At 32.2% G+C, this 18,600-nt stretch overlaps 1 protein-coding gene across 2 annotated transcripts in view; it reads right to left on the bottom strand.

Moving 5' to 3' along the window:
* The window catches only part of LOC140445775 (netrin-1-like), an 879,901-nt gene that overhangs the window by 126,019 nt on the left and 735,282 nt on the right, over nucleotides 1-18,600 (bottom strand). The gene's annotated exons all lie outside the window — the stretch shown is intronic.

The following is an 18,600-nucleotide window of genomic DNA, read 5'->3' as shown; positions in this document are numbered from 1 at the left end:
AGGGAAAGAAAGAAAAGATAGCGTATTTTAAATATAAATGTTTTTTTATAATTTTCTTCCAGAAATGTATGGTATGTAATATAATGACACCTTAATTAGTTTAAACCATAATACAAATAGTGTATTTTGCACTAGTTTTTATATAAATTAATGAAAAATAAAAAAAATCTGTTTAAAATGAACCAACATCTATTAATAAACAGTCAATTTTTAAAATAATCATAGAAAAATGTATTAGCGCAGAACAAGATGCTGATAGAAATGGCTCCGGACCGTAATAATGAGAAGACCTTTAAGTTAGATATAACAGTGTCGTCTAGTCAGAAAAACTCGTCAGAGAAAGGGATCGAACCGCCTTTATGTCCACTTACGTTCTGCAGAGGGCTTCGATCGTCCCTAGCTATTTTTTACATAACAAAACACCAATAAGTAGTTGAAGTAAAATAGACGCAGAGTCTTGAGGTTGACAAGAGAAGCAGAGCTCCAGCAAAAGGGCCCCTAGAGTGCAGGTGACCTTAGGAGAGCTCGTGAAGGACTGACTTTCTGACCTAAAATTGAATACTTTTATATAAGCGTATTGTAGCGATTTAAGGGATATCCAGGACAATTGACCGATGGGAAGGATTTGAGGTTAAGCGATGCACATCGAAGTGCGCACTAGTCCACAGACTAAAGCAGGTGATGACAACAGGTTAGTAAAATCAGGCTAGGGTCTTGGAATTTTGGAAGTCTTACAGGTAAGAGAGTGGAGTTGGTAGATGCACTTAAATGAAGAAGAGAACATGTTGTTAGCATTTAAGAGTCGAGGTGGAAAGGACAAAGGCGAATGAAGTGGAAAGGGCGAGTGAAGGATTTAAATTATAATCTGTAGAGAAAAGTAATACAAGGAATGGAGTTGGTATAATTTCTGACAGAGAAATGAAAGATAACGTAGTAGATATTGTAAAAACGGACGTAATTAAGATAGAAGTGTAGGATTTTTCCATAAGAACTAAATAATATTATGAAAATAACTTTATACTCCTTTCTTGAAAAAAAATATAACTGAGAACATCTTTAACATACACATTTCTCAAAATTTAATTAGTTTTGAACGAACTTATAAAAGAAATATCAAGTGGTGAGACCTGCAGTTTCTGCGGTAAGATTAATCATTCTCTGCTTATCTATCTTTAGACTATCGATAAAAGAAGTATTTTTCTTCACTAGGGTCCTTCTCTGGAGCCGATAAAGGTCTTTAACCTTTTTATTGTTTGTTTTATTAACAAAGGCAATATACCGTTACCTTAATTACTTTTAATGGCCAAATATATGGCATAAGAGGACAAATTTGTTAAACTTCCCGTGCTCAAATCGGTATCAATAGAGTATTATGACTAATTTTAGCATTCCTGCTCCATCAGATACTCGGGTTAATACAAATTTGGCACGGAAAGTTTACCGAATGTGTCCTCCTAGGCCATATATTTAGCCATTTAATTTAACAATGAGATAGCAGCTTTTGCTAAAAGATTTAATCTTTTACACATTTCGTATAGCCCAGAGGACACAAAACGATATTATTAAATCGTTTTCGTTCATGGCCACCAAAGTAGGTGGTACCTCTGTGCGCTAACCACTGCACTGGTCAAGTTTTAGGAGAAAGTCGTTGGACTTTCCGAGTTTGATATACCATACTTAATAACAATAAATATTAAATTATTTTATGTATGATTTTGATGTCACAGTTAAAATGATGCAGATAAGATGAAGCATTACAGAACTTATTAATTTGAAATTTGCGAAGTTGGCGTTAAACTAAATTTATATTGCAGTTATTTTTATGTTTAATTTGACATTTCAAAGTATTTAATCAGCAAATAACAAAATTATTTAAGAATGGTTCGCGGAACTACGATTAGAGAAAGAAATTTAATTAATACTCATCATAAAAAAGGGTATAGCCAAAAAAACACATCCAAAATGGTAGATTAATGTTCATCAACAGTTCAACACATTATTAAATATTACCAAAATGAAAATATAGTTGAAAATAAATCAAGGTTAGCTCCAAATAAGATTTTTACCGAACATGAGGAAAGCTGGATTGTCAGATAAATAGCAAATAATCCTACAAAAAGTACTCCAAAAATGAGTTGAAAAGGCGGTTTAGAAAACAATGTTTTCCCGACAGATATTACGAAAGAATAACGTACATGGTCGAACTGCTAGAAATAAACCTTTTATTAGCCATAGAAATAGGCGTATTAGATTGGTGTTCGCTAGGGATAATATTAACTAAGAACTTTTGAAATTCAGTTTTATTTGAGGATGAAACCAAAATAAACTTGTTTGGGTCCGATGGAAAAATATCGGTGTGGAGAAAGCCGAATGAAGAACTAAAATTAAAAAATATGAAAGCTACGGTAAAGCACGGTGTAGGTGGAGTGATGATGTGGGAGTGTATGTCATCTGCAAGAGTAGGTAACATGCATTGTATTGAAGAGAATATGAACCAATACATGTACTTGGATATACAAAATTAGGTATTAATAACCACGGTTTTATCAGGAAAACAATCCAAAACACACGTGTTGCAGTTTCGCAACTGTGTCTAAACATTTGTAATGTATTAACAGACTTTTTGATAGTTTTGATTCTCCCCGTATATTTAAACGAGATTGCGTGTACAAGGGCATAGCGGTTTTAAGGGCTAAACATTGCAAGACGAGCCATCTGCGAGATAACAAAGACGTAAGTTTGAGATAAGGGACGAGTTCCATATGCCGTATGAGACAGACGTGTTTTGAAGTTAAGAGCAGCGCGTAATAGACACTTCGCTGCGGTCTTGTGGGATAGTCGAGTTTTGTCTCCCAAACGACGCACACGTGGGTTTCGGTTGAGGGTGGTGCATCCTATCATACACACTTCGTTTCGCTCTTGTGAAAAAGACAGTTCCTGGCGTAGGAATGGGCGAGTTTTGATTCCTGAATTTCACCGAACTAGAGGGTTCGCAATCCATTCGTGGCTGAAGCCGTTTCACGGGGCAAAGTACAACTTATATAAACCATTACTTTGAGACTGATACACACGTACGTTTACTGTGTAGAATCGTTACATTATTATTCAATTATTTGGCAAGTTGAAATTGTTTGTACTAAACTATATTTCACATTATATCGCGTGTTGAACATTTTAACCGTTTGAGAACATTTTACGTTTGATTAAACGTTATTACCTTTATCGTAGATTTGTATATTTATTATGTTGTAATAATTGCACTATTTTTTTTTGTATGTATATCACAGCGTGTACGTGATGAGTTTACTAATTGTATTAATTTCATTATTAATTTAATGTGTAGGTATTTTATTACCGATTAGAGTTTTGAATTGAGTTTGTTAATATTTATATTACGTTCAATATATTTCATATATTTTATATCTGATTGCATTGTGTGTACCTTTTATCAACAAGGTTTGTTCATTTTACCACATATTAATTATATTATTATATGTGCGCATATTTTTTACTCTTTACCGTTTAATATCCATTTATGCGTTATTTCTAATCATACTCAACCGTAGCAGCAATCGAAATCTCAAATTCCTTTGTTGTTAATGTGTTTTTAAAACCTGTTCATCGACATCCTGCATCCAGATATTCTTGTTTAGTTATAATTGTATGTTTGTTTATGTATATGTATGTTTGATCTTACTTCGTTTTTTAAATGCACTTTCTACAGTCTACTCGTTTATTATTTTTCTATAGGAATATACATACCCAGTGAGAAAGGGGAAAACCATCGAGTTCTAGATTGAACATAATATATTCTCTCCCCTTTCTGATAGCCCTAATTATTATATTGAGGTCATCGTATGTGCAGAACGCAACAACACGTCATATCACACAAACTCTGCAGATAATAATGTTCATATTCGGCGATACGAAGATTTAAAAATTTGAACAGATATTTGGCTTCATTTACAGATGGTTCTCCAATGAAGACAAACAAAGCACTCACTCAGTGAGTGTGTGTGTGTGTGTTTTTTTTTGTTAAGTTAGTTTTAAATGTTCAGTAAAGTTTACACTACAAATATAACATCAATAATATACTACATATTGAGTTAGAAGTGATGAAGCTTTAGAAATATAAAGCGAAACGTCTTCGATAAACTAATGAAGTAGTTGACTTCTTGTTTTATTTGCTAACCTGAATGACCGATTAAACCTCTGAATTCACTAGTTGAATACCTTGGATATATATATATATATATATATATATATATATATATATATATATATATATATATATATATATATATAGATATATATATATATATATATATATATATATATATATATATATATATATATATATATATATATATATATATTGGATTTTGTTTATTTGTAGTTATATTAGTTAATAAAATATTTAAAAATCTAGTATTTACAGTTACACAAAATGTGGTTTTAGTGCCAAAAGAATTTACAGATTTAAACGCACTATACAATTATTATGCAAAACCATTGAATAAATTTTAAATTCATTTAAATAAATTTAAATCAATACATTACAATAAACATGCTACTTATTACATCTTTGACAAACTTAAACTTCACTTCTTGTTAAGAAAACCAAATTCCAATGTGGGTAAGTTAGATTTATGTAATGCATTCTATTCTGTGAGACGTAAATTAAAACATTTTACGTCCGTAGAAAAATCGAATTGAACATATATCAACCGAGGAGGAAGAAAGCATTTAGATAAATCTAATGAAACTTTGAAGTCGTATCGTTAACACCTCTAATGACCGGCAAACTATCATTAAATTATGCCAGTTATCAAATTTATTTACATAATGGTCAATTTGAGTTGTATAAAATGTTACTCCCATTGAAGTTTGAGACATTATCTATTGTATTTAATCAGAAATCTTTGAAATTAATTTTTCTGAGTAGGAGTTTGGAAGGTATCTGGTAGTTTATTGAAGATATAAGCTACAATGATATATTGTCTGCTTCTTATTGCAACATTCGAAAGCATTTATTATGTTTTTTAATTCTTACATATAGTGTAATATGTGTATTAGTAGTGTATATAGATGAGTAATTGCCGTTGTGAAACGGGCTTACATTGTTAAGATTTATGTCTTTTGATTTTATGTAGGATGGATGCACTGTTACCATTGAATTTGATACAGTGTGATATGTCCGAAACTAAGAAAAATATTGAATATGTTGCTGTAAGAACACAAATCTTACATTTATGTAAACTAAGACCCCATGTATCATAAGGAAATGATCAAAAATACAGTGTTTTTTATAGTCACTGTTGTAAAGTATACAAGTACCTTTTTTTATCGAGAACAGGGAATTTTAAACAATTTCCTTGTTATAAAAATAAGTGTTTCTTTATTAACAAACGCATGATACTTGTTTTCACAATCATCTGATGATTAGACAGAAATATATAACCGAGTTATCAGATATAAATTGGAATTCGCATGTGAAACATTTATTTATTGTTGCTGTGTTTATCGTTGATCAATCGTTGGGTTTCAATCCTACATCAAGAATTATGTAATGAGTAATGTAGTTTAAATTAACAATAAATGTATTTCTTTGTTTCAGCGATCTGTAAAATCTGCTTATGAATAAATTAAAGAAGTTCTCTCATCACAATGCCCTTAAGACGTCTCAATCACTCTAGTACCAACTTGGTGATTGGCGATGCTGCTACTAAAAAAGTAAATCTTCTGATCTCAAGAAAATAAATGGAAATGGAAAAACGGAGTACAGTATCCACCCTTGAAAATTTGATGGCTTTTTACTAGCTACTGGATGGAGATCCGCCAAACTCATGGAAGGTGGAAGTGAATGGACAAAGAATCTATATAAAAGGGTATGATGACAAGTCACACCGTTTGTCCAGTAAACTAACGACGCCATCTAGGAAAGAAATCTGAACTACCACCATTTGACATATCAATCATATTTGTTCTTGAAACGATACGTTTGATTAATAATACTGTATTAATTACATATTAATATAATTAATAATTAATTTTATTAATATTTTTAAGGTAGAATGTAATACAAAATAATTTAAAGCTTTATATTAGCTTAGATTTAAAATACTAACGCCATCTGAACAAGCGATATTTCAACCTAGGAATCAAAACGCCACGAATAATTCGTCCGCCATCTTTCAAAACAAGTGCTGCCACCTATAGACATTTGAGAACGCGGATTGATTTGCAAATTAGTTTTATATGACAGTTTTTTGACATTTATAACATAAATGTTAGGGTAACGGGTACAGTTGTTGGCAGGTCACTAGTGATTGGCCACTTTCACAAAAATCCGAAATATTAAGATTTTCAGAAAATATAAGGAAATAAATTTACTTTCATTAAAATCTGGCAACATTGCTGTATATTTGGTCTAGCTATCATCTCTCTCAGTTAAAATTATCTAGTTGTTACGGCGTGTGTTGTTTGAAGCTTAACAGGTGCATCCAGATTTAAGAGTTTTTTAAAGAATTTGTTAAGGAAGGCTATTCACGAGGTGAGTTTATTGGCTAATAGTATTATGTGCGTAGTTAATATTTTATGGCGATTTAGTGGGGTACATCTTACATTATCAGTGGTTTTAATATTTAAGTTATGCATTTTTGGCGGTAAATTTGAGTGGCCATGCACTGTATCTTAAATATGTCCGTGTTATAATGATTGGCCTGCCGGCCAATTACTGTACCTACTTCGAATTAAAATATTTATTATAATTTAGACTTTTTCAGCCTAGTTTGGCCAAAAATAAGATATTTTAAACATTTTTTCTTATTTTTTAAGGCAATAACCAGTGGTTGGCCGACTGCCAATCAATAAACCACAGGGTGGCCAATAACTGTAATGTGTAATAAGAATATATTTTTTGTCCGGATTTGTATTTATAAAATTACAATCTTTTTAGTTGTTATAAAATTAATGCTAATGTGGGCATATTGAATCAAATTTGAAGCGTCCGTATTGTAGCTAACATTATTACTAATAAATGATTTTTATTTTTAGAATAAAAAATGCCAAATATCCGCAAAGATAAAACGTATCACAAACAATATACAGAACAAGATCTTCAGTCTGCTTTTCAGGCCATCGAAAATGGCATGAGCCAACGAAAAGCCGCTGAACAATTTAATGTGCCAAGAGCAACATTGCAGTTTAGAGCAAGTGAAAAATTTAATGAAAAAACTACCCTTAGTCCCAATCTTATTCTTAGTTTGGAGGAAGAGAATCGTTTAAAGCATTGGATCATAACATGCCAAGACAAAGATTTTCCGGTAAGTGTGGAAGATATACAAGACTCGGTTCAAGGTTTTCTTGACGCAAATCCACGTGCAAATCCTTTTACTGACAATCGGCCCGGAAAAGGTTGGTATAGATCCTTTTTAAAGCGACACCCAGATTTAAGTGAGAGGACTCCAGAAGTAGTAACGGCAGCAAGTTCAGTTGTGTCTGAAAAAGATGTAAAAAAATGGTTCACCGGTGTTCAAGAATACTTGCATCGTAAAGGTTATATTGATATTCTTCAAGACCCTTCACGTATTTTAAATGGCGATGAAACCTGCTTCCCCTTATGTCCCAAAAATAAACGAGTGTTGGCTGTAAAGGGAAGCAAAAATGTATATCAAATAGAGCATCACTCTAAAGTTAATTTGACGGTTATGTTTACCTTTACAGCATGTGGAGAAATAACAGCACCAATGATTATTTACCCTTATAAACGAATTCGTAGCAATATTTTAAATACCGTTCCACGAGAATGGGGCATAAGATGTAGCGATACGGGATGGATGAAGAATAAAAACTTCTATGAATACATAGGAAACGTCTTATATAAGTACCTAGTTGCGAAAAACACTAATTTTCCAGTTATTTTGTTCGTTGATGGACATAAAACTCACTTAACCATTCAAACTAGTGAATTATGTTCAAAGTTACAAATTATTTTAGTGACCTTATATCCAATGCAACCAGAATTATACAACCTGCAGATATTGCTGCATTTAAACCATTAAAGGCAAATTGGAACCGGGCAGTATTAAAGTTTAGACGCGAAAACCCGAATTCAGTAGTTACCAAAGAGAATTTTGCATTGGTACTAAATACAGCCATTAGTCAATTTAAATCAGATTCCATAATTAATGGCTTTAAAGCATCTAGATTGTATCCAGGGAACCCTGAAGCAATAGACTACTCCAAATGTTTAGGGAAGATCAAAAACCCGCATAAAGGTATTAATCACACTATTTCTAGGACAAAATCAATAACATATGAAGATTTTGTAGACACAGTTGGAGCCGCAAAAATATTAGAATTTCAAAGTTTGGATAATTGCGAAGAACTAAGTGGAGATTCAAAATTGCTCTTTAATATATTTAATTTATTTCAAAATACCATAGATCTACCCACGATTCAGACCACAGAGACAAGTGGAATCACAAATGATATACAAGATACCTCTATCATCACAGAAACCCATATATCTCCAGATATTACACTTAACCCTGTAGGTGGCAATGAAATCATATGCAACTTACAGGATATTCCTGTTATTACAGAAGAAAATCTACTTTCGGATTTTCGAATTCAACTTCCAGAAAACGTTGATATTACATATAATATAAAAGATGTCACAGAAGATACAATGACAGAAGATATTCAATCGACATCCAATAATAATCTGCCTTTAGTTAATCAAGACAACTCATTATCTAAAGAAATTGACACCTCAATCAACAAAATATTTTTTTGGCCAAAAACCCCAGAAAGAAAGGGCAAAAAGCAAACAGAAAGGTTGCCTTTCGTGCTCACTTCTTCAAATCGTCAAAATGTAGAAAGGCGTAAAATTGAAAAACAAGCAGAACAAGAGAAAATAAAATTAGAACGAAAACAAAAGCGAATTGACGCAAAAGCAAACAATAAAGGTAAAAAAAAAACAGGGAAATCTAGATGAAAGTAATAAAAAAAATTGCCACAGGAGTCAATTCCGGGAGCAAAAAATGTCAAAATGTTACAGTAAATACAGTTGATATTGCAGATACAAATATTTTGAAAGCAGATACACTTATTGATCATACAATTAAAAGCACTACTTTGAAAAGTGGAGTTAGAGTACATATACAAGATGTTGTTGTCCTCAAAGAAAACAAGAATTGTCACGAAACCAATTTACTGATTCTGTAGAGGAAAACGTTAATCTGCCCACAATTGATAACATATTTTTTGATGCCTGCAACAATGTGAATTCATCAAATTTGAAGACTATATCCCAAAGCAAATGTACAAATTTGGAAACCAGCCAAGAAAAACGTGCTGGTGAGTCGGCTAAAAGAAAGTTATTTTTTGAAACTGAGGGATATCCAGAACATGAAAAAATACAAATTCTCTCAGATATAACGGTGAAACAATCAGACGACACCAACCCACCTGTAAATAACCTTTTGTATACAGAATTGTGTTATTCTTGTTCCTATAATATATCTAAATCAAAAGTTGGAATAAAATGTCTATTTTGTGTTAGAGGCTACCATATTGGTACTTGTGCAAAGAAACAACAAGAAATTGAAAACTTAAATAGTTTTGTGTGCCTTACCTACACGAACAAAAAAAGAAAATTAGGAATTTTATGAATGGCCAATGACTGTAATTCTATATGCCAATAACTATATTTGTATGGCCAATAACTGTGTAGTTCTTTAAGTTTTCAAATTTGTGTTTATTTTTAATATAAATTATTATTTCTGATTAAAATAACCTGAGTTTTTATGAAATCTGATGTTTCATTACTATTAAAAAACCCTTACAAAATATTTCACTTTAAAAGATAGAAATTTACAATTTTAATTCAATCGGCAATTCCTTAAGTGGCCAATCACTCTACCCGTTACCCTATATCATTAATTTACATTTATAAAAAGGAGTAGAAACCAAAAATGTATAGGTACCTAACCAAAATTGTTCATTATGAGGTCCTTTTCATCTCATTGTTTTTCTTTTTGTATTTTCATAATTTTATTTCGTTTTATCTTGTGAAAAACCACTTTTCTGTTATACATACAACACACACAAAATTTATTAATTGAAACATACTTGTGGTATAATATTTCAATAATAAAGATTTGATATTTAGTGTAAATTCGAAGACATTAGCTAAACGTATTGATCGTTCCTAGCCAAGTTTTGAATAGACTGGACTAACTTGACCGAGATATATCCACACACTTAATATATCCCGTTGACAGATTGATATGGAAAGCGTGAATGAGCAAACGGGCCTTAGATTAGTGGCCCAGGTGTTAACTCGAGAAAGAAGTGAGCACACAAACGTGCTTTATAAACGCACCATCGCCTTGAATAAATAAAATCAAGAGGGCCAGTATATGTTTAATTTAGGAAACTAATCCCGCTTTTAACACACTGCCGTATTGTCAACACTCACCCACTCATTCAAGGAAGTGACATTTTAGTTTATTATCATATTAAAATAATAGGTGGAATGTGGATACCAATAACTTTTAATACATAAAAAATGGTGAATTTACAGACCAATAATCGAAAAGATTATTATTGATATGAAACATTTATCATTCAGAGGTTTTTGTTATTTTTACAGAAAATAAAATACAAGTAAACACACCTAATTTTTATATTTAGGTATTTCTAGTTCTAGTGTATAGCGATGCTAAGAAGGAAATTCATTGCCTTGGACCATAATATGATCACTAATATACAATGGGGTGCACTATTAGCCGAACACTCAGATTTTTTTGTTTTTTGTTGGTGTTTAGATCAAAACTTGTTTAATTTGTTTAAATTATATTTTATGCCTTATTAGTAAAGCTCGGATTATAGGCAAAATGCCTTTTTTGCCTATTTTGCCTATTATAATTGTTTTTTGCACTTTTTGCCTTTTTTCGTAAATTCCGCCTATTTGTGCCTTTTTTAAAATTTCATGGTACTACCCATGATATTATTCTATTACTAAACCATTCTATAATAAAATTTTGGGTCAATAATAAAATATCAATGTTTTGTTTATACAGTGTGACCCATTTAGATTGGAAACACCTCTATAAAATTTGAAGTCGTTAGCCGATTTTAACCAATTTTTTTTTAATGTCATGTAATAAAAGGTCCGTTGTGGGACAAAATATGAAATATTTAGTTAAATTTTCAGGGCATTCTACGATACTTTTTCTTCGTCGAAAATGGAGAATTTGTATTAGCAATTTTTTTAATAAAAAAATTTCTACGCCACTGGATTTAGAGTGGCTTCAAATAGCTATGAAAAAAATTTCATTAAGATATATTTATTAATAACAAACTTATGACAAATTAAAATTTTAAAACTCACTAAGAAAAAAACACTCTGTATTAACGTTAAAAAAACACTCTGTATTAACAGAAACATGGAAACATAATTTTAGTTTAAATCCTAGTTGTCTCTACCAATCCACCATCTAATTGGATACATTTGTCGTAGCGTTTATGAATATTTCTAATTACATTTCTTAGTTGTTGGGGAGTAATTTCTGCACATGCCTGTCGAATTCTTGCACGAAGTTCGTTTACGTCTCTTGCACGGGTTTGGTAAACTTTTTGTTTGATAACTCCCCAGAGAAAGAACTCTAAAATTGTGAGATCTGGAGATCTGGGTGGCCAATCTATCAACGGACTACCCCAACCTATCCAACGGTTCGGAAAATTTTCATTTAGCCATTGCTTCACGGTTCTGGCGTAATGAACAGAACACTCATCTAACTGGATATACAAATTTAATCGTTCATTAATTGGGAGCTCATAAATAGCATCCCACAAGTCGGTGTTTAAAAATTCTAAAAAGTTCTGTGAGTTCAAGTTTTCTTCAAAAAAGAAAGGACCAATCACTCGCTCGTTCAGTATACCACACCAGACATTGATTTTTTGAGAATACTGGCTTTTACAGTTTATTACCCAATGGGGATTATCTGCTGTCCAATAGCGACAATTCTGTGATGATACTACTACATTTGTAGTGAAAGTGGCTTTGTCGGTAAACAACACGTTTTTTAGAAAATTTATTTTGTTTAAATATTCCCCTTGGGCCCATAAACAATATTCTAAACGTTTTGCTTCGTCGCCTTCTTGTAATGTGTGTCAGCATTTTGGTTTGAAAGGTTTAATATTATTTACCCTAAGACATCGCCAAATACTCTCTCGAGGCACATTCAAATATAAACTGGCATTCCTTAAACTGGCATTAGGGTTATTTATTATCTAAAATGATTTAATCATTTGATCATCTCTACTTTTTTGTAACGGGTTATTTTTTAAAATTAGTTTTGATATTGCACCATATTCATTAAATATTCTATTTATTTTGTTTACCGTACCGCAGCTAATATTAGGACGATCCACATGTCTGTCATTAAATATTATACAAACTTCCCTGGCCCTTCTATCTTCTTCTTCTTGCAGTACCGTCTCCTATCGGAGGTTGGCTACCATCACAGCAATCTTCACTTTGTTGGCTGCAGCTCTGAACAACTGTATTGAACTGCACCCATACCACTCCCTTAAATTTCGCAACCAGGAAATCCTCCTACGTTCACATTTCTCTTTCCCGAGATTTTTTCTTGGATTATGAGTCTAAGCAGAGAGTACTTTTCTCCTCTCATTATGTGGCCCAGATATTCCAGTTTTTTCGTTTGTGTGGTTTTTATAACTTCGCATTCCTTCCCCATCTTCAGCAAAACATCTTGATTTGTTACTCTTTCTGTCCCTGGTATTTTTCACATTCTCCTGTAACACCAGCCCAAAAGACGTAAAATTTCAATTTTCTCTCTCAAACTTAATCTTGCAGCCATGACACAAAATATTATTAAAAGAATTTGAAGTAAATATTGTTGCAGATATTATGCATAAAATGCTAGCACTGAAATTTGTATGCCACAAATAATGTCAAACAGTAATATCGTTGTCATGGCAACTGAGATTTAAGTTGTAGCATGTAAAGTTAATAATAATGTAAGTGCATTACTTGCATTAAATTTTTATGCTATTTTAAAAAATTTTTGTCTAGTAGTGGTTTATTATTAAAATTATTTGAAAAATAATTAGTTTTATGGTTATCTGTTGATACAGGGTGTTCTTTTTTGACTCGTAGCTTAGTGAGTTTTAAAATTTTAAGTTGTCATAACTTCGTTATTAATAAATATATCTTAATGAAATTTTTGTCATAGCTATTTGAAGCTACTCTAAATCCAGTGGCGTAGAAATTTTTTTAATAAAAAAATCGCTAATACAAATTCTCCATTTTCGACGAAGAAAAAGTATCGTAGATTGCCCTGAAAATTTAAATAAATATTTCATATTTTGTCCCGCAATAGACCTTTTATTACATGACATTAAAAAAAAAATTTGGTTAAAATCGGTTAACAACTTCAAATTTTATAGAGGTGTTTCCTATCTAAATGGGTCACACTGTATAACAGATTTCTAGGAAAATGTACCTGATCGAGACTTATTTGGAAATCCCTAAGCTTTATTAGTTTATTATCAGTTGTACAGTCGGTTACTGTTTCAGAGTTTAGTCACAAATTGCTATATCCTAGTTTAGTTTTGTTGCGTATACCGAAAAGCTAAGAACACGTTTTAAAACGTTTAAGACATTTTTGTGAAAAGATGACATCTAAATTAAGGCTATGGATCGCACCTTATTCGGAACTTTCTCTAGAAGGAGATGGAGCATTTTGTAAAAAATGCGGCAAATCGGTAAGTTTTATTTTTTTTCTTTTTTTCTCGTCCCACAACATAACTAAATTCTAAAGCGGTTTTAGAATTCTAATTATTTTTTTTTAAATTCTCAGATTTCAAGTAGAAAAAAGTACTTTATTGACCAGCATTGTGGAACACCACTTCATAAACGTAATTTGGAAAAATTAAATTCCTCTAAGTTAGCCCAAATATCTCTGCGGGATAGTTTAAGCAGTTCAAAAAAAAGGAGGAAGACGCATTTAAATTTGATTTATGCCAGATGATGGCATCCAACATTCCTCTATATAAAGTTAATAACCCTAGTTTTAAATGCTTTTTCGAAAAATATCTTAATAAATCCTTACCGGACGAGAGTACATTGAGAAAACATACTGTGGAAAAATGTTATGTGAAATGTATTTCAAAAATTAAGCGGGAGTTAGAGGGCAATTGTTTGTATATTATCGTGGATGAAACGACAGATGTATGCGCCAGGTATATAGCTAATTTAATTTAAAACCTTATTTAGTTGCCGTTAAAGAATTGGAAAAAAGAAACAATTTAACAATAAGTCGGTTTATACAAGATAGTTTAACAAACCTCTTTTTACCCAACGCTATACCAGTAAATAAAATAGTTTTAATGCTTTCAGATGCTGCGGCATATATGTTAAAAGCTGCTGTTAATTTAAAGTTTTGCTGTTGATTTTTTATCCTAATTTAATTCATTGTACTTGTGTAGCCCACGGGGTAAATAGAATTGCTGAAGAAATAAGAAATCTGTTTCCGTTGGTAAATAATTTTATAAATTTTATGAAAAAAGTTTTTGTAAAGGCTCCATTGAGGGTGCAAATATATAAAGAAAGACTTCCCGGTGTCCCTTTGCCACCTAAACCAGTAATTACAAGGTGGGGAACCTGGCCCGAAGCAGTTTTTTTTTTACTCTGAACACTGCAATGAAATAGAATTAGTTATGTCAGAATTTGATGATGATATTTCCGAAGCCATTCGAGAAGCAAAAAAAATATTAAAAAATCCCAAATTGAAACAGGAACTCGCTTATATCAATGACAATTATAAATTAATAGTTACCACAATTACCTTATTAGAAAAACAAGAGCTAAATTTATGTGAGTCAGTAAAATTAATAGATAATTTAAAGACGAAAATTAATTCGGCACCTGGAAGTAACGGTCAATTAATTTAAAAAAAAATGAAATATGTTTTTGACAAGAATGAAGGTTTTTCGTTTTTATCTAATGTTGCTAAAGTTTTGAATGGGACATTTTTCGAGGAATTTCAAATTATGCCAGATTTATTTTCCGCTCTGAAATATGCTCCAATTACATCTGTCGATGTCGAACGTTCGTTTTCAATGTACAAATTAATTTTAAGTGATCGAAGACTTAGTTTTAAGACCGAAAATATTGAAAAACATTTAGTTGTTTCTATTAATGATAAAATTTTAAGTCGTTACAATGTTTAATTATTAATTTACAGTTATTTAGTTACTTGTTTATTTATACTAATGTTATGATTATGATGTGTAAATATACCTGCCTTAAGTTAATATTACGTTAATTCACTTTGTACAATAAATAATAAGTTATATTCCTTTATTGCCTATATTTTGCCTAAATGTTAATATTCCTGCCTTTTTAATAAAAATCTTTGCCTATATAGGCGTCTTTTTCTTCAATTTTTGTTGCTTATAAATCCGAGCTTTACTTATTAGCTATAACTTTTTTTCCTTGTTTGAATCTCTTTAGATGTTTTGTGCGAACAACACTTTTGCACATACGTTTTGTTAATAATGTGAAATAGTGAATTAGTATTAATATATGTTTATTGTGGTACTGTACCTGATTATAAGTTCGGCTGTAGGTTTTTGTATTGTCTTCTGTTAAAAACTTGCATTAAAAAAAAATATGTCACCAGAAGAAGTAGCGCAAGCTGTTACTTTACAGGATGATCGGTGAAGCATTCGTTACATCTGAAACGCTTCAGGAATTTCTCGAAGTACAGTGTTTGATGCCAAACAAAGATTTCGGGAAACAGGACAATACAAAAAGAGGCAAGGTCAAGGTAGACAAAGAACCACACGTCCAGTTGACGATCGCTTTCTTAGGTTATAAGCGTTACGCGATAATACATTATCAGCACCAGTACTTGTTCAACGATTAAATGATGTTCATAGCAACACAGTTTCCGTTTATACCGTTCGAAGACACTTAAATGAATATCGATTAAGGTCCAGAATACCTGTCACGGGACCTCTATTAACAGCAGATCATCGGATGCAACGTTGACACTTCGCTCGAGAACATCTTAATTGATGTGTTGACGATTGGAGTGCCGTGATTTTCACGGATAAATCTAGATTTAACAGATACTCATCAGATGGGCAGCCTAGGATATGGAGAAGAGCTGGTGAACGTTATCAGCAATGTTGTTGTTCAGACTTAATCCAAACTGGCAATAGCGCTCCCACGTCTTACCCCTCGCTGCAGCATCGCGCGGTCCAAAATTTGACCCTGCGAAAGATTGCACACTTGCACAGAGAATTTCTTGCTCTTGCGTTTTAACTGTTGACCAAAACAGACACACAGCTTTTTACGTTGTAACTACCGACAAAGCAGCCACCCAGTGAATCATAGAACACGAATTAACTATTGTAAGTTATATTTTTTTTATACAAGCAGAGAGTAAATCAATAGTAATTGTATTATCTATCGAACAATTTAAAGGTATACTATTTATAATTGAAATACATTTCTACTGAGTAAGAAGTACTTTATTTAAATACACACAACAAAAAGAACCACCGCTTAATGGAAATATACCAAAAATCGAAGGAATAATCCGAAGTTATTATACCTAATTACTTGTACCCAGCCGAAATATTTATTCAGCTACGCTTGGATGGTGTTAGAGAAACCATGCCCGTTTTCAGTTGTCTTACTCCGAGAGTTCAATTTGGTGGGGGTGGTATAATGGTGTGGGCAGGTATTTCCCTAGAGGCTCATACAGAACTTGTTATAATTCAAGGGGGCAATTTTACCGCTCAACGGTATATTCAGCAATGTTTGAAAGATCGTGTAGTGCCATTTGCCCCATTTGTTGGAGAAAAGTTTCATCTGATGCAAGATAATGCTCGTCCGCACATCGCAAGAATGACACGGAATTACTTAAATAAAGTTGGGATTCGTTTATTACCATGGCTCCCAAGGAGTGCACAGAGTGCAGACAAATCCAATAGAGCATGTATGGGATATTCTGGGACGACGTATTTGACGTAACCATGGTAAGTTTGAAACCATGAATGATTTGGAGCAAGCAGCTCGTGACGAATGGAATCAAATCCCTTAAGCGGACTCTGCTACCTTAATCCGAAGTATGCCTGATCGAATGAGAGCCGTAATTAGGGCTCGTGAAGGTAATATACTATAATACTATAATAAATATCGTTTTTAACAAAAAAATTTTAAATTAAAAAAAAAAATAATTTTTGTTTCTTTGCTGATTATCAAATTTTTTTAATTGTTTATTGTTTTTCCTGTGTAATATTCTTGAGTTGTAATAAATTTGACTTTTAATTTTTTTTAATTATTAAATACTAAATTGGGAACAACTTTTTTAAACGCCAGTTTTTAGAAAAAATCTGTGTTTGGAGTTTAAGCCGGAGGTAGACAAGGACATGTAGGTGAAGATTTTAATATATGTAGCCCAAACGTGGGAAAAAAACCGCACAGCGTTATGAAGAGCAACCTCCAAGTGCGTGCAACTCCAAATGGTCGGTTATAATTTTTTTATGGTATTTTTAAGGTGGATAAACGATGTTTTTTGATTATTTTGAAAGTACATAAAAAAAGGTTTAATTTGAGCTCTGCCAACTTAAATTTGGCCCAATAGTTTATGTAATAAGTTTTGTAAAAATTTTGTTTTGAACGTTGAAAATATTTGCTCAAAAATTTTTTTAACTCATTATTTATGCTTTTAAGTAGGGGCGACTTTTGCGTTTTAAATTAATTAGGCTACAGCGCTTCCTATACATTATACACATTTTTAACTTAATGATTTTTATAGCCGAAGTCAAGACAAAGATTTAAAAAAGTTTTCTACGACCAAAAGAACTGCAATTAGCTTAATTAGTTTTAAAAATCACAGTAACTTTTTTAATAACAATTAAGAATTAAAATCGGCTCCATTCAATAGGTAAAGACCTATATTTTAAGAGGACATAAGTAATTTTTATTTTTAATAAACCGATATTTATATTCAAAAAACATAAGTAAAGTTGACTGTTTTTTCGAGCAGTGGAATTGGCTCGGTGGCGGGGAAACTTTTCTCCTATCATCCCGGCGAGAAAAAAACTTAATTCGGAACTTCAAATTTCGGCGCTCGGAAAAATTTATCAAATCTCCGTAAATATAAACCAATTTCTCTCTTGGTTTTTATTTGGGGTAGCGAAAAGTTTTTTAAATATCGGCGATATATATTTTTTTCTGCGAATAACACTTTGGTGACTATTAACATTGCTTTTTAAAATACTTTTATTCATCTTTACTTTGCACATAATTAAAGTATTTTATACTTTATCTTTGATACCTCGCGTTTTTAACATAGCTTAGCTTTGTGTCTTCCAATTATAAAAACTGGCAGAACCCTGGTCTACCTGGCCTCGGCATGCGACCGTTAGCTCCTCCACTGCCCCTACGAGTCCGACACCAAAATGAGTGTGGCGCGTTGCATACGCATCGCGGGGCTCCATACTCCCCGTAGTACCTGTGTTGCGATTACCTCACCCATCCGTTATCCC

Source organism: Diabrotica undecimpunctata, chromosome 7 (assembly GCF_040954645.1).
Source record: "Diabrotica undecimpunctata isolate CICGRU chromosome 7, icDiaUnde3, whole genome shotgun sequence".
Classification (NCBI taxonomy): Eukaryota; Metazoa; Arthropoda; class Insecta; order Coleoptera; family Chrysomelidae; genus Diabrotica; species Diabrotica undecimpunctata.
The sequence above is the reverse complement of the archived record's forward strand: the minus strand, read 5'-3'. Positions and strand labels throughout refer to the sequence as shown.